The 18,372-nt window shown below is 42.9% G+C and overlaps 1 protein-coding gene across 2 annotated transcripts in view; it reads left to right on the top strand.

The window, feature by feature from the left end:
• The first annotated feature begins 2,595 nt into the window (after nucleotides 1-2,595).
• The window catches only part of FOXJ2 (forkhead box J2), a 32,830-nt gene continuing 17,053 nt past the window's right edge, over nucleotides 2,596-18,372 (top strand). Inside the window, exon 1 of one of the 2 annotated variants that reach the window (XM_083460744.1) lies at nucleotides 2,596-4,126. The gene's annotated coding sequence lies outside the window, so the exon portion shown is untranslated. The remainder of the gene's footprint in view (nucleotides 4,127-18,372) is intronic. The other variant, XM_083460743.1, reaches the window with a different exon arrangement.

Raw genomic sequence — 18,372 nt, 5'->3', positions numbered from 1 at the left:
CCACCCCACCCCAGGAATTCTTGTGTGTGAAGGGAGCATTCAAAAGAGGACTCTACCAGGTGGCACAGGCCACCCTACCCCCTGCCATTCATGTTGCTGCTGGTTTGGAGCACCCCCTTGTGTGCCAAGGAGGTCACCTGTTTGCACTTGGCATTAGGAGGCAGCAGCTTTCAAACCTTCAGGGATTCTTACTACTCAGTTATGTTGTAGAAGGTTCAGTGCCTATGATTATTGCTCCAGTATGATCTAAAACAGGCTTCCTCAACCTCGGTCCTCCTTGTAGTTTTGAGACTACAATTCCCATCATCATCCCTGAACACTGGTCCTGCTGGCTAGGGATCATGGGAGTTGTAGGCCAAAAAACATCTGGCGGGACAAGGTTGAGGAAGCCTGATCTAAAACAGCCCTTCAGATCATTCCTAAATCCTACCTGTGGCTGTACAAAGCTGAAGCTGGTTACAGTACTAGCTCCCCCAGCTCCCCCTTGCCCAAACAGTCTGAAAAAACAGCAACAATTTTCTATGTCCCCAGATAAATCCCATTCAGCCTTGGGTTAAACATACCAATTACCTCCAACATATTTTTGAATCAGCATTTGGAGATTATTCATCTCAAAATAAGCATTGGGCTGCTATCCTAAATAAAAGATACCACAAGGAGACAGTCTCATCAGACACCCTAACATCACTTTTGGCCTAAAGTTTTGTGATAAGGTGTTCCAAGTGGAACTGCACTCAGGTCCACAACTATCTATAGGTATGGGGGGGGGACATGGGATGGGAACCCCAAACTAAGTTTCTGCTCATCCCAAATCCTCTGGGACTCTTTAGCATCCTGCTGAGCACTTTTCGGTTTTGCAGAAGTAACTGTAAAGTAGGAGTCAACAACCTTTTTGGACCAGTGGGCACTTCTTGAATTTTGAGAGACTGCTGTGGGCATCAGTTACAAAATGGCTGCCATGGTCATGTGGTGGCATAACAAAACGGGTGCATGGAGGGTTAGGCATAAGAAATTAGAGAGTACACTCTTGCTGCTTCTCCAGCTATCGCCTGCTGGTCTTCTTGTCTGTGCTAAATTGTTGAAATGAATTTTGTGCTTAAATCAGAGAGAATTTTCTTCCAGGCAAAAATTTGGGATGTTCTTCACTTTCCCCATGTATTGGCTTTGCTTCTTTATTTTAACCACCCGAGACTTCTATCCTAAATCAGCAGTTCCCAAACTCCCTCTCATGCCCCCACAGACCACTTGAATATTGGTGAGGGTCTTCTTGGTGGACCATGTAATCATTTGTCTGTCTCTTGAAGCAATTGTAACACACACTGTGAGATGCTGTGTGATTTTTAATTGAATATTTATTGCTGATTTTATTTATTGTATAGCATTGTATTGAATTACAATTTGAATTCCATAGACTTCATCAAAGAAACAAAAGGAGCAATAGAAATAAAATTGAAAGTCAATATGAATATGTAATGCAAATACAAATGGCCCACCTGAATGAAGCTTGAAGACCACAGTTTGAAAAACGATGTTCTAGGCCTCAAAGGACAAATTACAACTTGTGGAATGATGCCTTTGTTTAAAAACTTAACTTGAAAGTGAAATGTAATTAAGTAGAAATTTTGTGCTTCAGTGGGGGTGGTGTGGTTGAATATTGATTGTTGCTTCTTGTATAAATATGTGAAAATAATAAAATAACAAGCTATGAATATTTTTAATACTTTTATTTATGATAAAGTCCATTTTGGCAAGCGTCAGTGAGATGGCTGAGCTTGCATTTTGCCACAAGTAGTTCAATGTCAGATCTGATGATTGTCAGATAGTCAATGCTGAAAAGGCCGTCTCACAAAGATACGTACACGCAACAACCGACTGACACATGTCCAAATGACACATGCACATGCCAGCATCACAGATATTGCGCTGTCAGTAAGGTCTGGATACTCACGTCATAGCTGAGTAATTTTGGTAACACAGTCAAAATCTGGAGAACCACACTTGCAAACGATGTACCTTCGAGGGCCTTGCAACATGACAGTCCAGAAAGTTTTTGTCCTTTTCGCCCAAAGACAACTTTGAGTGATATTAGTTGCAAATGGCTTTCCGCACCCTCGCAAACTTCAGCAGAAAAGTAACAGCGGTGGGCAAATGTTGACTTGAGCCTAAGCAAATGCATCAAATCACCCTTAAACTATTAGCTAACTCTGGCGGCAGACCTGGCTATGGTTTGCCACAAGGTGCTCCTGCAGGGAGTGGATTTTGCTCCCCCTTTTTTACGGAAAGACACGGCGGGTTTTACAAAGTGCATTCAGACGCACCGTCGTCGGCGTTTTCTCTGCCCACAATGAGATGGTGTATTTCCTGCCCCGTTCTGGGCACAACTCCGAAATAGAGCTACTCGTTTACGACAAGGGCTCAGCTCCCCCCCCCCCCACTCCCGACCACCCATTTGCACGTTTCAAACTTAAACCGGGGAGCCGAGTCTACTCGCGGGAAAAGCTGAGGGGAGACACCCGGGGGGGGGGCGGGGGCGGCAAATCCGGAGCCTGGCCGGGGGGGGGCACGCGCGGTGGAAGGGGGTGTCGGCCGTTGGCGCTTTTCGTGAGGGGAAAGGGGTGTGTGAGGCTGCGAAGGAGGCGGCGGAAGCGCCTCCGTCAGGAGATGGGGAAGGAGCGGGTCGGCTTCCCCTCTGCCGGGGCCCCGCCGCCGCCGCCGCCTCCTGCGAGAGGAGCCACCTTAAGGCGGGGAGGCGGGGGTGGCGCGGCCTGGAGGGAGCCGGGGGAGGCGGAGCGGAGGCCGGGGAGGAGCCGGGGCCTGCAGTGGAGCCGCAGCCCCGGAGCACACGGAGCGAGCGACAGGCGGCAGGAGCAGCAGCACAGCGGCAGCGAGGCCGGGGCCTGCGGAGGGTCTGCCTAGCCGCCGCCCCGCTCGGGAAGACCCCCGGGAGCGGGCCTCAGCCCGGGCAGCAGCAGCAGCAGCAGCCGCAGCAGCAGCGCCAGGCCCAGGAGCCGCCGCGGCCTCCCGTGGCAAGCCAGTCAGGAGGAGCCACCCCCGCCCCGCGCAGCCCTCCCGCTCCCTCCCTCCCTCGCTCCCTTCCCCGGCTGGGCCCCGGGCTCCCTGCGCCGCGGAGGGGATCATCTCGGGAGGCGGAGGCCCAGGAGGAGCGCCCCCCCCCCGCGCCGCCCCACGCCTCCTTCCCCGCAGAGGCCAAGGACAGCCCGCGCGCAGCTAGGCCCCGCGTCTGGGTCAGTTGTCCACTCCCGCAAGTTCTTCTTGCCCGCCTCGGCCTCCGACCGAGGATTGAAAGGCCCTCTCGGCGGAATGGAAGGGAAAGGAGCCCCGGCCGGGAAGGAGAGCTCGTAGCGGCCGCCAGAGGGGAGGGAGCAAGGACCGACCTCGTCGCTCGCGCCGTCGGATTTTTATTTTAAACCGCCCCCCCCCCGCCGCCGCCGCCACAACAGCCACAGCCACCACTTCCCTCTGAAATTCTCTCCTGCAACTTAAAATCGGGACCTACCTGCTCGCCGACAAGGAAACGAAGCCGATTTTCCACTGGCCTGTTGGAGCCGCCGACTTCATAAATAAGTTCCTCACGCTAGTCAAGCAAGAAGGAGCAGGCCCCCCCCAGCCCATTTTGCTGTCAGATCTCAATTGTGAAGGGGAAGGGGACGCTTGACAGGCAGAGGAAACGGGATAGTGTCAAACAGCTGTCAGAGAGGAGGACCCGCAGCAGTTTAAAAGGAAAAACAAATAGTCCTTGGGATAAACGAAAAAGATGCTTGTTCCCTAAGATTTCTAATAGGGTGTGTGTGTTAGCTTGAAGAAAATAAGGAACTCTTAATTACCAAAGGAGGTGAAAGTTGTTCCCATTTATAGCTACTCACCAAGAAAGAAAAAGGAGGAGAAAAGACGTGACATCTTTCAAGCCTAGTCAACAGGAGAGAGGAGGAATATATATACCTGTAGCTTAAGGGTTTGGAAACCCAAAGCTGATCTCTACCTCTGTGTTCACAACTCAGAAAAACCCACAGCAGCATCACTTTTGAGCATGAGGCCTATGTGCAGAGTGTGAAGGACATCTCTGGTTGAAATAAGTCCAGAGGCATCCACTGCAGAAAATCTTAACGTGAGTGACAATGTTGCATCACATATCTTGCCTTGTCTATTTTTCTGTTTTTTCTCCCCAGCATTCTTCCTTGTTATATTTTCTTTCTCTCAATATTCTGACTTAGAAGCCTCTATGCCTCCTTTCTCTGTATGTTTTGCTGGCTTGCTTTCTGGAATATGTTGCTTGCCATTTATAAAATAATAATTCACCTGTTTGATTTTTCTAGTGGAGAGCCTGTCTCAAGGAATTGTAAGCAACACACTGCTTTTCAGCACTTCGGGTCTGGGTAGGGGTCAGGGGTATGTATATATCTTACCATTTAGGAGTCCGTGAGGAAAGATTCACAGTGATTGAAAGTTAAAGGGCGGAGTGTGTGTGATTATTTACTTCAGAGGTAACATCACACCATTAATGCAACTGTGCTCGGATGGTGTCAGCATAATCCTGTACATGCTGAACTCTGTGTGAGACATAAGCTTCAGATGATAAGACTATGTTAAGTCTCTCAAGTGTGAATCTTCTTGTTTTTGGTGTATGTTAGGTTAATTCTCTTTCCTTCATTCTTTAAAAGGGGAATAATAGGGATTCTAGTGCATGTTAATGATTGGGACTACAGAACCCAGAGATATTAGCTATTGCTCATTGATTCGTGTCAGAGTATGATCTGGATTTGGACTGAGAAATCCATCTGCAGTATGTGAAATCAAGTGCATTTGAAGGCCTTGCATTCATTCCTCTAGTGCCGTCCTTGATTTGATCTTCCTACTTTACTGAGTATTACAGACAAATTTTGGTGCCCATGTCCTGGGATGGGAGAGTTAAATCTCAGGTCGTGGAATCCTTTTGGCAGCAGTGCGTAGTAGAGCAAGTTACACACTGCAGCTGCTCCTGGTAGGAAATAGAAGCCTAAGGGGCGACCACTTCAGATAGGGCTTTTTATAGATTCCATTGACAGTGATCACTTTGAGGGAAAAATAGGAATACTAACTTAAGGTGTACCTCTGACATCTCCATCCACTTTGGGATTAAATCAGTTGAAAAGCAATCTTAAATTCAAAAGATTCCTTGTTGTAATTACTGTTAGAGTATTCCCAGTAAATGTATTCAATGGAAAGCATTTTGATAAATGAACATAATTCCTCTGCTTAATAGGGAGTGGGTTTTAAGAACAGATTGATTGGTTTTGGTTCAAGTAATTATTTTAAAAGGCCACATGACAAAAAGGTATTCCTTTCTATGTGAAGGGGGGATGCCTTTTTTAGATGACACTTGCTGTGACATAGGCAATTGCATCACCTGAAAACAAGGTATGTCAGAAGGGACCTCAGAAGACATCTAGCCCTAATCCCTGCTTCAGGAAATATATGGCTACAGCATCCTTGATAGGGGGCTATCCAACCTCTCTCTGTAAGAGAGGCAACCACTTTTCAAGGCAGGCTGTAACATGCTTTTTTTCTTTAGAAATACTGCTTTTTCATGTGTGCAGATTGCATGCAGGTGTCATTAATGAGCTAAAACACATGAAGTTAATGGACTCAGATTTCTTTAGCTGAGTAACAGCCCTACATTTAAACTTTCACAGAGCATCCCAGTTGGACAGGTAGATTTTTCTGGAGAGCTAAAACACCCAATATATAGTTCACTGCAAATAAAATAAGAATTTGTCTATTATAAAATTTGGCTGTGAGGAATGGAAAATCAGGGGGGACAGTTACCTGATCAATGCCTTCAGCCTGTATTTTGGTGGAGTGGTTCAATTGTTGTGACCCAGGTATGTAAGCAAAAGGTGGGAAAAGGAACGTGAGGAAGAAGCTTGGACCATCTCACAGTGTACCGGTACTTCTTCATAACTTTAATTAATGTCCCACAACTTGAAAATCAGGAATCCCCGAAATATCAGTTTATAGATCTGAGAAAATTAATTAAAAGTTACCTAGATTCATCATCTCTTACATAGCACTGAGAATTGTGAACTTGCAAGTTAACGATGATTAGCAAGGATTTTGAGTTTTAATTCCATAATCTATGCATGTTAACTCTAAAGTAAAACAGGTCTGTTTAGGACCATGGCCCAAAAGTCTAAAAAGGCTTGGTGTAAAATAATGGTTATAGGTGAAATTGCCTAAGCAATAATGAAAGATAATTGGAGATGATGCTGGTTCTTTGCATGTTTATTTAATTAGGGTTTTTAAAAAGTAATGTGTCTAAGGCAGAGGGATCAGAATAATGGTCTTTAGAATTGAAAAACAATTTGAAAATCTGAATATTGTTACTTTGAAATCTGTTTGTGATTACCTTCTGCCTCTTGTGAAAGTTCTTCCAGTTTATATAGGTGGATGCTTGAAATCCATTTTTAATTGAATTTTGTCTAGTTTCATTAAATTTGTAAGTCCTTTAGGTCAGTGGTCCTCTTGCCTTCTGCCTAGAGGGTTTGAAAACAACATCTTAATATCTCAAATATGTGAATGAATAATACAGAAGAGTGCTTTTGGGCTGGGTCAGAGCCACAACCAGAACCTACAACCAGAACCTACATACCGGTACCTGGAATATGGGGCTTCACAGTCAGATGTCACTTCCTGACACAGGCAGGATTGAACTCTCATTCATTGTACCTTTCTATTCAGAAGTTAACGTTTGTCTCAAGCTTGTGCAGATATGTTTGATCTGCTAATGTAACTGAGGCCTAAGCTTTCCATTTTAAAAATACGCTTTTAACTTTTTATATCACACTTTTTCAAAGGTTATTCAAAGTTACTTAACAACAAAATGTAACTTACTCTAGTTTTGAGTACAAATTATTCATTTTGTATATAATAGTAAAACAAATATCAAGCAAACTTTAAAATGAGTGTGATAAAATAAAATAGTAATTAATAAAAGTTTCCTCTGTAGCAGTGTTAGAAACTCAGATTTACAGTGGTACCTCCAGTTGCAGACAGGATCCGTTCCGGAGCTCTGGTCGGATCCCGAAGTTTCTGCAACCGGAGGGACTGCTTCTGTGCATGCATGTGTGGCGAAACCCAGAAAAAATACTTCTGGTTTTGCCACATTCGCATCCTGAAGGATACACAGCTGGAGGTGTGCGTATCCAGAGGTACTGGAAAAAATGATGCCAAATAGCATCTTAAACCTAGGTTATGGTCACCACAACAAAATGTATAGGCACCATTTTTTCCACTGAAAGTTCTTGTTAGTAATTATTAATAATTTCATTTCTATACTGCTTTATATTTTAAATAAAAAAATCTCAAAGTGGTTCACGACACATTCAAACATCAAATAAAACAATCCAGAATAAATCAAATTCAAGTTTCAACAAAAATATTAGGGACTTCTTGAAGTGACATTCTGCTTTCCCCATATTTACCTACTTAATTTATAGAGATGCCCCATGGCAGAAGTACTCTAGGAAGCCAGTGTGGTGTAGTGGTTAGAGTGTTGGACTAGGCCAGGGGTCTGCAACCTTTAAGACAAAAAGAGCCACTTGGACCCGTTTCCGAAGGAAAAAAACTGCGAGCCGCAAAACTCGTCATTATAAAAATAACTTTTTTGCCACTTTTTTAATTACTTCTTTGTTTGACCCCTCAGAATTACTCCTCCTCATAGAAATAAACGTTAAATTAACAAGTTACCTTTTTTGTGTGTGTGTTCTTCACTCCCCTTCAAAACAGTGACCAGCGTACATGCCCCCTTTCAATGCAGTGACCAGCGTACATGCCCCTTACAATGTAGCGGGCGAGAAGGTGACGTCGGGACGGTGCGTGACTAACGCACGCACCGCCCCCATGCGACGTCACAGCCAGTACAGCGCCTGCCACAGTGGGGAGTGTCGGGGCGCACAATGCGCCTCCTCCCCTCGCTAGTATCCGCCCTGGAGCCACGGCAAAGGTGTAAAAGAGCCACATGCGGCTCCGGAGCCGCGGGTTGCAGACCCCTGGACTAGGCCCTGGGAGATCAGGGTTCAAATCCCCACTCAGTCATGAAGCTCACTAGGTGACCTTGGGCCAGTCACAGCCTCTTAACCTACCTCACAGGGTTGTTGTAGGGATTGACTGAAGGGGGGGTAACCATGTACTCCATGGAGAAAAAAGTGGGCTATAAATGCATTAAATAAGCTCTTCTGCTTACCTGCTTAAGAAAGCTAGACTGGCCACCAAGATGGAGATGTCAGTCGCCCATCTGGCATCTAGAAATCTAATTGGACCTGTGCCAGTTGCAAAATGCACCTGGCACCTAGGGCTTTTCTAATGCTGCTCCATAGATATCTAGTTGGTTTTGAGGATGGGAGAAAATGTTGTGTGACCTAATTGATTATGGTGCATGACAATGGTACAAGCCTGAGTCTTCATCTTCTTTGGTTCCTTCATGCAGGGTTCTTCATTAGATCCAAGGTGATGATAGAAAGGCTGATAGCAGTGCAGGTTTACACCCATTTGACTAGCAGAGTTTAGAACATACAATGGTGTAGGTTGGCCCATTTCCGCATATATATAGTCGGAAACTTTAGTTTTGGCCTGGAATTTGGTACAGAAGGGAGATCTGTACAAAGCCACCGTGGCTTCTGAATGGGAATGGCATGCTGCCCATCTGCAGAAGATTTTCTCCCCCATGTGACACCTGGCTTGAGAGCAGTACAGTGGTACCTCGCAAGACGAATGCCTCGCAAGACGAAAAAGCGCAAGACGAAAGAGTTTTCCGTTTTTTGAGTCGTTCCGCAAGACGAATTTCCCTATGGGCTTGCTTCGCAAGATGAAACGTCTTGCGAGTTCTTGCGAGTTTGTTTCCTTTTTCTTAAAGCCGCTAAGCCATTAATAGCCGCTAAGCCGTTAATAGCCGTTAAGCCGCTAATAGCTGTGCTTCGCAAGACAAAGAGACTCGCAGAACGGATTAATTTCGTCTTGCGAGGCACCACTGTACATGTGAAAAGGATCTAGGAGTCTTGGTTGACCACAAACTTGACATGAGCCAACAGTGTGACGCGGCAGCTAAAAAAGCCAATGCAATTCTGGGCTGCACCAATAGGAGTATAGCATCTAGATCAAGGGAAGTAATAGTGCCACTGTATTCTGCTCTGGTCAGACCTCACCTGGAGTACTGTGTCCAGTTCTGGGCACCACAGTTCAAGAAGGACACTGACAAACTGGAACGTGTCCAGAGGAGGGCAACCAAAATGGTCAAAGGCCGGGAAACGATGCCTTATGAGGAATGGCTAAGGGAGCTGGGCATGTTTAGCCTGGAGAAGAGGAGGTTAAGGGGTGATATGATAGCCATGTTCAAATATATAAAAGGATGTCACACAGAGGAGGGAGAAAGGTTGTTTTCTGCTGCTCCAGAGAAGCGGACACGGAGCAATGGATCCAAACTACAAGAAAGAAGATTCCACCTAAACATTAGGAAGAACTTCCTGACAGTAAGAGCTGTTTGACAGTGGAATTTGCTGCCAAGGAGTGTGGTGGAGTCTCCTCCTTTGGAGGTCTTTAAGCAGAGGCTTGACAACCATATGTCAGGAGTGCTCTGATGGTGTTTCCTGCTTGGCAGGGGGTTGGACTCCATGGCCCTTGTGGTCTCTTCCAACTCTATGATTCTATGATTTCTCTGTCTGAGAATATGAGGGAAAGTGCAGGCAGTTCATAAACATACAGGAAGTCCTTTGTATTGCTGTGTGCTGTAATACCTTGACTGTCATTTGAAGGTATCTGCAGGAATGACAGTTAATGTTTAGGGATTTATGGCTTGTAATCCTTAAAGAGGCGGATAGAAGTTTGAAGCAGGATGCAGTTCACAGTTAGTTAGGCTTGTCAGCTTTTTTTAAAAAAGGCATGACATGGGATCCAGTGGATCATATGTGTGTTCTGATAGTATCTAGACTTTCCTGGCTTATCAGACTCTAGTAGTAGTTACCTGTTACAGTGGTACCTCGGGTTACAGATGCTTCAGGTTACAGACTCCGCTAACCTAGAAATAGTACCTCGGGATAAGAAATTTGCTTCAGGATGAGAACAGAAATCGTGCTCCGGCGGCGTGGCAGCAGCAGGAGGCCCCATTAGCTAAAGTGGTGCTTCAGGTTAAGAACAGTTTCAGGTTAAGAACGGACCTCCAGAACGAATTAAGTTCTTAACCCGAGGTTATTATTGTTATTTGTCTAGTAGTAGTTACGTTACCTGTTAGTTATTATTATTATTATTATTATTGTTATTGTTATTGTTATTGTTATTGTTATTGTTATTGTTATTGTTATTGTTATTTATTAGTGTATATCTTTCCCCTCACCCTCGTGCCTCCTGGGACTTTTAACTATTGAGCTCTGTAGTCAAATACAACCTGGCATATAGTGCTCTGGAGCAGTGGTTCCCAAACTTTTTCATATGGTGAACCACAAGTCCAAATTTACCTGATAATGGTGACCCATCAATTTATTGTCACATAAACTCTGAGCCTTATGGCAACTGTTGGTTTCGTGCAGTCTAACTTCAGCTTTGCGTGTTCTATAACCATTGCTCAAGGCATCCAAGCAAAAATTTCCTTAATGCGCCTATTCATGTGGAATTTGTTGAAATATGTGTAGTACGTACAAAGTTACTCACAATTTTTTTTTAAAAAATGGGAATGTAAGAACACTAATAGGATTGCAGGGTATTGCTTCATAAACTATTAAAATTGTTCTAAAAACATACAGTTACAAAATCGGTGTTGGAGATAACAAACAAATGAATATTTTTAATAGTTTTATTCACGATAAAGTCAATTTATCAGTGGGATGTTGGAATTGAATTTTGCCAATGAGCAAGTCAGTGCAGAGTTAGTTAGTTGTTAGACACAGCCTCAAATCTTTATTGATACATCGCTTGCTACTTTTTTTGTCCCCATAGCAGTCATTGCTGAAAAACCTGTCTTGCATGTACTACCAAATGGCAGCAACACAGATATTGCTTCATCAGGAAGCTCAGGATACTCAGTGGTAACTGAGTAATTTTGGTAACACGAAGCCAAAATTTTCATAACTTCAGTTCCGATAATTTACGTTTGAGGGTCCTGTCACACAACAGTTCAGTGTGTTGTTTTTCTTTTTTCCACAGATAAAGGCAACTTTGAGTGACATCACTCAGATTTCTGGTGTTATTTCAGCAGAAGGATAGTGGACAAATTTTGACAAAGCAAACTTCAAATCCCCTTTGACTTAACAAGTAACTAACCCTGGAAGCAGATCCAGCGGTCGTTCACCACAAGGTGCTTGTACAAAGGGTTGTTGTGAGTTACTATTACAGCTTGCCTCTGATGCGCGGGCTGCTTAGAACACCTTTGTGGCAAACTGTTGCTGGATCTGTCACAATAGAGTAATTCCCAAGTGTTAAAATGTAAGACTAGCCTTTCCGCTGTTCCGTTATAGGTGCCAACGCAGCACTATAAAATGCCAGCAAAATGTTGTAAGAGGTATTCCTTGTACTGGTTAAGAGGGATAAAAGTAATAATTATTTTGTGAAAACTTACAGAGCCTGTGACTCACAACCCTACAGGTTGGGAAACACGGCTCTGGAGTGAAGATTTTTATTGTAAGTGTTGCTCTAATTATGGCTCTAACTTTTGAACACTTGACTCTAGTGCTTTAATTTGCCATTGCTGTGAAGAGATAGGGACCCTTTCATTCATCCCCTTGTTATGGTTAAACTGTCCTTTTAGATTTCAGAGTAAATGCTCATAAATATCAACCGTTTATGAGTGTTTACTAACAGAAATTAGCGACGGTGGTATTTCTTCCAGTGTTAGATACTCAGATACATAAGCTAGGCACCAAATGGCACCTTACATCTAGGTTTCGGTTGCCACAATGGAATGTCTATTCGCCAAGGGGTTGGACTAGATGCCCCTCGGGGTTACTTCCAACACTACAATTCTGTGATCTCAACTACATTGCTTGACTGTGCCTTGCTCTTACGACAATTCACTTGTCCCAGTATGCAAGAAGAAGAAACATACACAGTGGAAACTATGGACTAGGGCAGAGGTTTCTAAACTGTGGTTGACAACCTGGCACCCAGATATCTCCACATAGTTGCAATTGGACCTACGCCAGTAGCAAAATGCACCTGGCACCTGGAGAATTTCAAACACTGATTTCTGCAGTTTGGCCCTGATGGTTGTTTTTGCAACCATAGTACTCTGAAATCAGATATCACATTTATTATGTTTCATATAATTTTTTTGAAATTAAAAAAAAAGAAAGCCAATCAAATGTATCCTTACAAAGCTGAAAGTATAATTTGAGGAACTTGGAGTAGGGGCCATTTAACCCTTTACCTCAGGTCATTTTCCCACTCAGACATTCTTCCCCCCTCCAAAAAAACAAACAAACAAACAGCCCGTCCAATTACAAGTGCAAAAGTCGCTTGGGAGGGTATTTATATTTTGAGTGAAAAAACAGCTGGTGGGGCTAGAGTTAAGCAGCTCCCCAGGATCACCATTTCACTACTTTTAGGGTGTGTGTTTTTACTTTAAAAAATGTAGGGGCGAAGTTACATACACCTGTGTGTAGCATCTAGTTTGGCCACACTCTTCAGATGCAAGCCAGAAATAATTTGTGATAAAGTTGCAAAATGTGTGTGCAAAAATCCATGGTATATGCTCTATCACTCATTTTAGTAGCTCAATGACTAAAGCTTTCTATCTGAATATTTTATAGTTCATTCCCTATGGGGCATCCAGAATTTTACAAACTGCAAATACTGTACAATAGGCATAGATAATTGTAGATTTGCTGGGGTTTTCCCAGACTGAACTGCACGTAGTAGTTTTCTTCTTTTTACTCCCATGACACATTGAGGAGGAGACTTTTATCTTCATCTGCTGCTATAGTGTGTCGGTTCAAATGTCAGCTCCCCCTTTCATTTAGTGGGTTTTTTATGTTTATTGCATCAAGTTCAAAATCCTTACCTGAATCTTTTGGGTCTTGAAATTTCTCACCTTCATCGTTAATGTTCTCATTTCTTCCTACATTGTTGTGCTTCTCCCAGCTCTTTCCCTTTGTCAAGGTTTTTTTCTTTGTGTCTGCTTGTGGCATTCATAACACTGTTGTATTTGAGAATAGTCTTTTTATTTCAATAACTAATTCTCCTTCCTACTATCCATTTCTCCCAAAAATGTTTACTTTTTTGTATCATCTTCTAGGGCAGCCTTCCCCCAGCCTGCTTTCCTTTAGATAGTTTGAACTACAACTCTCATCAGCCCCAGCCAGCCAGAGAATGAAGATGTGAAAGTTAGCCTGTGCTAACTGACACTTGAGGCTCTAGTGGTCTTTATTTTTGAGTCTGTTTTACTTCTAGCCCTGCAGTGGTTGCAGATGCCCAGTTCAAAATGAGTGCAAAAACATTTTGGCTAGTCTTGGAAGGTGCAGCATAGCTAATCTCACAACCCCATAACAAAGTACTTTAAACCTAATCAGTTATATGGGTGCAAAATAGTTCATTTAATCTGAACAGAAACTGGGACAAATTCCATAGTAGGAAACATTCTAGTCTAGTCCATCACAGTAAACACAGGACAGTGTCTGATAACATAGACTTGTGCTTCAATGAATCTGTTTGTCTCTAAGGTGCCATAGAACATCTTTTATATCAAAATAGAAATGTATGGCAGGCATGACCACTAATCTCTCTGATGTTTGGTGTTTTCTTGGGGATATGGGGTATCTTCTGAGGGTTTAGAAAAGAAGGGCAATACTAGTTGGTTTTAAAGGAAGGGTGTTGAAAAACAGAGATGAGTTAGTGCGGAATTAGGGTTGGGCAAAGCTCAGCACTAATCAACCCAATATTAAAAGTATACAGGCCAGGGGTTGTGTTCTGGGTCATTGCATGCTTGCGTGAAATTGCATATAATCAGAACACCGAATGAAAAAGCCTGCATCCATCCCTTTTTGTGACATTTTGGGTCACTCCTGGGTTTGGTGTGATGCATGTGTGTGCGGTTATGCACATATCGGACGTGCCTAAAACAGTCACTGCCTGTATATTGTTTCCTGGGCAGTAACTAATTGCAAGCAGCTCCCAACTTAGGCGGAGGTTACGTTTTGCAGGGAGCCTGCTGCAGTTTCCCACCCAACAGCAGTTGAGCAGGTTCCAAAATGGTTCCCATGTGCCATTTTGGAGCCCTCACTGGTCTTTTTTCTGGACTTTAGGCTTACTGATGTCCACTTCAGGCTCAGGGAAGGGCCTCCTTATGAGCCACAAAGACTTTCCAGCTCTCTCCTGCCATTTCAGGTTAGAAGCGAATTATTTATTTATTTCCCGGCAGCAAGCATATACACGGTTGCACGCAAGTTGATCACACATAAGTGCGGGGAGGCCTGTAGCTTGAAGGGCCAAGCTGAAAAATCAGTGAACACCTCAGTCTGCATTTCAGAATGTAGCCTGCCAGCTAACTATGCTGCCACTGACACCACTGACTTCAAATTCATGTTGGAATTTGATATTGTCCAAAAAAGTTTTTTGAGAATTGTCTTACATATTCTTATTTTACTGTTGACTGTGCCAGTCACCTCATGACTGCCACAAGGGTTTGGCATAACACAAAAAGAGAGTACAGGCTTTGCTGCTTCTGCCCACCCCATACAATCTTATGCTTACTGTGGGAAGGCAGCTACAACTTGCAAACTTTTAAGACCTTTTTCTTGGTCTTATCTGTATATACAGCTATATAATATAAATTCAAATTGCATTCTTTAATTTGGTGTTGTTAATCTGAGATTAGTACCAGTGTGTCTTTTGACCATATCTGAAAGATCTTGCATTTCTGATTCCATATTCTCAGTCTAAAATTAGTAGTTCTAGAACACTAAGAGTATGTACTAGAATCCTAGGATGGAGCATACCCATGATCCTTTAGAACAGATTAGTTACCCATAACTTCATTTAAACATGCGTTGTCCTCACAGTGATGGTGGTTAAACAGGGTTGTTCTTTTTTCCAGTCTACTTGTGGCTGAAGTGCATTTATTAGTTGCTAATATGTATGTGAGAGTGTTTTTCATCTAGAATAAGAGTAAATGACTTTAGATGCAAAATAAGGATATGAGACTCTTTGTCCCTGCCTACTTGCCAGGCCTCAAACCCTTGATTCAAGGGTTTATTCTTAGTATGACTTGTAAAACAACCTGAAATACTTTATGGATGACTATTTAAAAATCAAATGATGTTTATTTTTATTCTGTGTTGTGGACATCCAGTTGCTTCAGCATCCTACGCATAAAGGAAAGGAAATTTGGAAAGCCACTGGAAAGTGACCTGGAACCCCCTTGTTTTACCTTTCTGTTGGAAGAGGTATGTCTTTCCGTGGTACCAGGATGCTGTCTCCATGAAGTCTTGACACAAGTAGAGCTAAAATTCTCTTTGGCATCAGCATCTTCATGGATGAAGCAACTACAGTGGTCTTTGCCTAGTTGCATGTGACTGATGTGTGTGTTCACAGGCAGTAGAACACCAGTGATGAAAACGGTTATTGCCCAGCCAAATGCATTTTAAGGCATTCCCACCCGGAGACCAGTTCTTTTCCTCAGTTGTTGTCCAGATATTTATGTGGTGTTTTTCTAGTCTTTTTCCAGTGAGATCAGTGTTTGTAAAAAGAGAGTTTGAACTTTATCTCTCCCCCACCCTGACCTAAATCCCCACCTATAGTATTCTCACTGTTAGATGCAATTGGCCTGCTCAAGCACTTATAACCTCTTGTACCATTAAAAAAAGAAAAAGAAAAGAAAAACACTTGCACTCTCAGTTTCCTAGAAGTTCACAGGATGTTGGTACATTTTACAAATAGTTTTCTCTTAATTTACCTAGGAAATCCCCCTTATGTAGCAAGTACAGTGGTACCTCGGGTTAAGCACTTAATTCGTTCCAGAGGTCCGTTCTTAACCTGAAACTGTTCTTAACCTGAAGCACCACTTTAGCTAATGGGGCCTCCTGCTGCTGTGTCGCCGGAGCACTATTTCTGTTCTCATCCTGAAGCAAAGTTCTTAACCTGAAGCAATATTTCTGGGTTAGCGGAGTCTGTAACCTGAAGCGTATGTAACCTGAAGTGTACGTAACCCGAGGTACCACTGTACTACCATGATTTTGGGTAATTCCATTTCATTTCCACACTGATAAGTGTGGAACTCCAACTGTGCTGCAGTTCAAGCTGCCAAGCCAGCCAGCCAGTGCTGTTAGAACTTTCAGAAGGAGGGGAGTTTTCAGGAACGGAATAGGAAAAGAGACAACATTTTTTTTCTTTCCCACTCTTTTAAAAATTTCCCCGCCTATTCTGGAAAGGGCTCAGGTTTGTGGCTGGTTGCCTTCCAGCCCTGAACCTTAGCAACTGATTCCACTATAGTGCATGCAGCAAGGTTTATGGATAATGCGAAAGGACAAGAAAAATGTTATTTCCTCTTTCCACTTCATAAATAGCATTGGTAGGACAACCCCCTTCCTAACCATATATCCATACGTTTCCAATTTTAAAAGTCTTCACTACTTGTGAGATATGATGCTTGTCCTTTATCCCATGTGTTCCCCCCTTCTCGCTTTTAAATTCACCTTGTTTAGATGCCGTCATTATTTTCCTTGTCAAATATTATATTTTTAGTATGTATATATATTTGTAAAAATTGAAGAGATGACAAGCTACTGTATGACCCAATAACTATTAGAAAATGCAGTTAAGAAAGAAGATTTGGGATTAAGTTAAAAATAGTGGGTAAAATGTGTAGAGCTGCCAAACTGTTGTTACACAGATATTTGGTTAATTGACTCATTTACAAAATATAACATTTTGTAAGGGCTTGTTTGATTGATTTATTAGATTGCTTACCCACCTTTCACCATAAGGTCCCAGGGCAGGTTATAACAATAAAAAGCAAGTGTAACTTGATGCGTCTTGTTGAGAGATGAGTCTTGTTTTTATCATCCACCTGGAACAATGTGTTTCAAGGTAACGTTTAGTCTTATACCCAATTTTTCATGAACATGAGAAGAATTTTTTTCTTTAAAAAGATAACGCTATCTGGTACTTGGAACTGCTACACTGCTTGCTTCTTGATCAATGGTTTTTATAAAAATGCTTCAGAGTTGAGGTGGGCAGGAGGTAGATCAGGATATATCAACGGCTTCTTGAATGATGGCTGGATGATTTGCAGTAGATGAGCAAGGATTTCTGACTCCCAATTTTTTAACTATAGCAACAACACAAGTTTTTCATTCCCCACACATTAGAATTTGAAAATCCCTGGTCTATAGTAACTCAGGTATACTTCGTTCAGGTCATCCAAGTGTGTGGCCTGTCGGGTGGAGTAGGTAACTGACTCCCCTCAAAGCCATCATTTTGAATGGGCTCTGCCACCCCAGCTACTGTTTTGCACCTGGCTGTCTGTCCTGCTTATAACCTTAATGCTTTCATCACTGCATGTGAAAAGCTTCTCAAACCCTGTTGTGTGAATTCAGAGGCATGGCTTGCCATGGCAGGATGAGGCAAGGATGAAAGAATTTAGCAGAAGAGCAGGACAAGCAGAATACCACCTTCTACCAATCAGTGGCATTCACAGTGCAGGGAATCTGAGACTAGGGGCTGGATTCAGTTTTCACCCTAAGGTCACACATGTTAGTCACTTACATTGAAATATGTTAGTTGTTTCATGCTGAAAGGTAGCGGCATATTTATTTTCCCCCCCCATTGCCTTTCTGAGCCACACAAATTGCCTTGTGAACAGGGTTGTATATATGCTAAAATCCATGTAAATGTAGAAAAACCACAGAATGTGGTAGAGGGCAAAAGATTCCCCTCAAATCTTGTCATACGTATGTAATCTCATTTGTGGGTTAAGGGTTACCTCTTTCTTTGGTTGCAAGGGCTATCAATTGCTTTCTCTGCTCTTCCCTTTCAGTCCTTCCGAAACAGCTTCTCTTACTTAGAGGAGGAATACTCTAACATTGAAAGCTAAAACTGCTTCTAGATCCTGGAAGAATCAAGAATGTCCTTGGCTCTTTTATGGGGAATTAGTATTATTACAATAATTTGTTGGAAAGAGATTATATTTAGCTTAATGAGATAGCATTGCTGATATCAATAGGCTTGGATTGATATTAACCTGAATATGTTTTAAAATTGGCATTTGCCTCTGACAGGGGAATTAGGGGTGATGGACTTGAGCCCCACTAGACCATTTTAGAACTTGGCACCATTGAAATTATGATTTGGTAAATCATCATAAACCTTTTAATCCTATAGTAACTTACTTCACTGCTG

The sequence above is a fragment of the Podarcis liolepis genome, assembly GCF_965112155.1.
Source record: "Podarcis liolepis genome assembly, chromosome: 9".
NCBI lineage: Eukaryota > Metazoa > Chordata > Lepidosauria > Squamata > Lacertidae > Podarcis > Podarcis liolepis.
The sequence above is the reverse complement of the archived record's forward strand: the minus strand, read 5'-3'. Positions and strand labels throughout refer to the sequence as shown.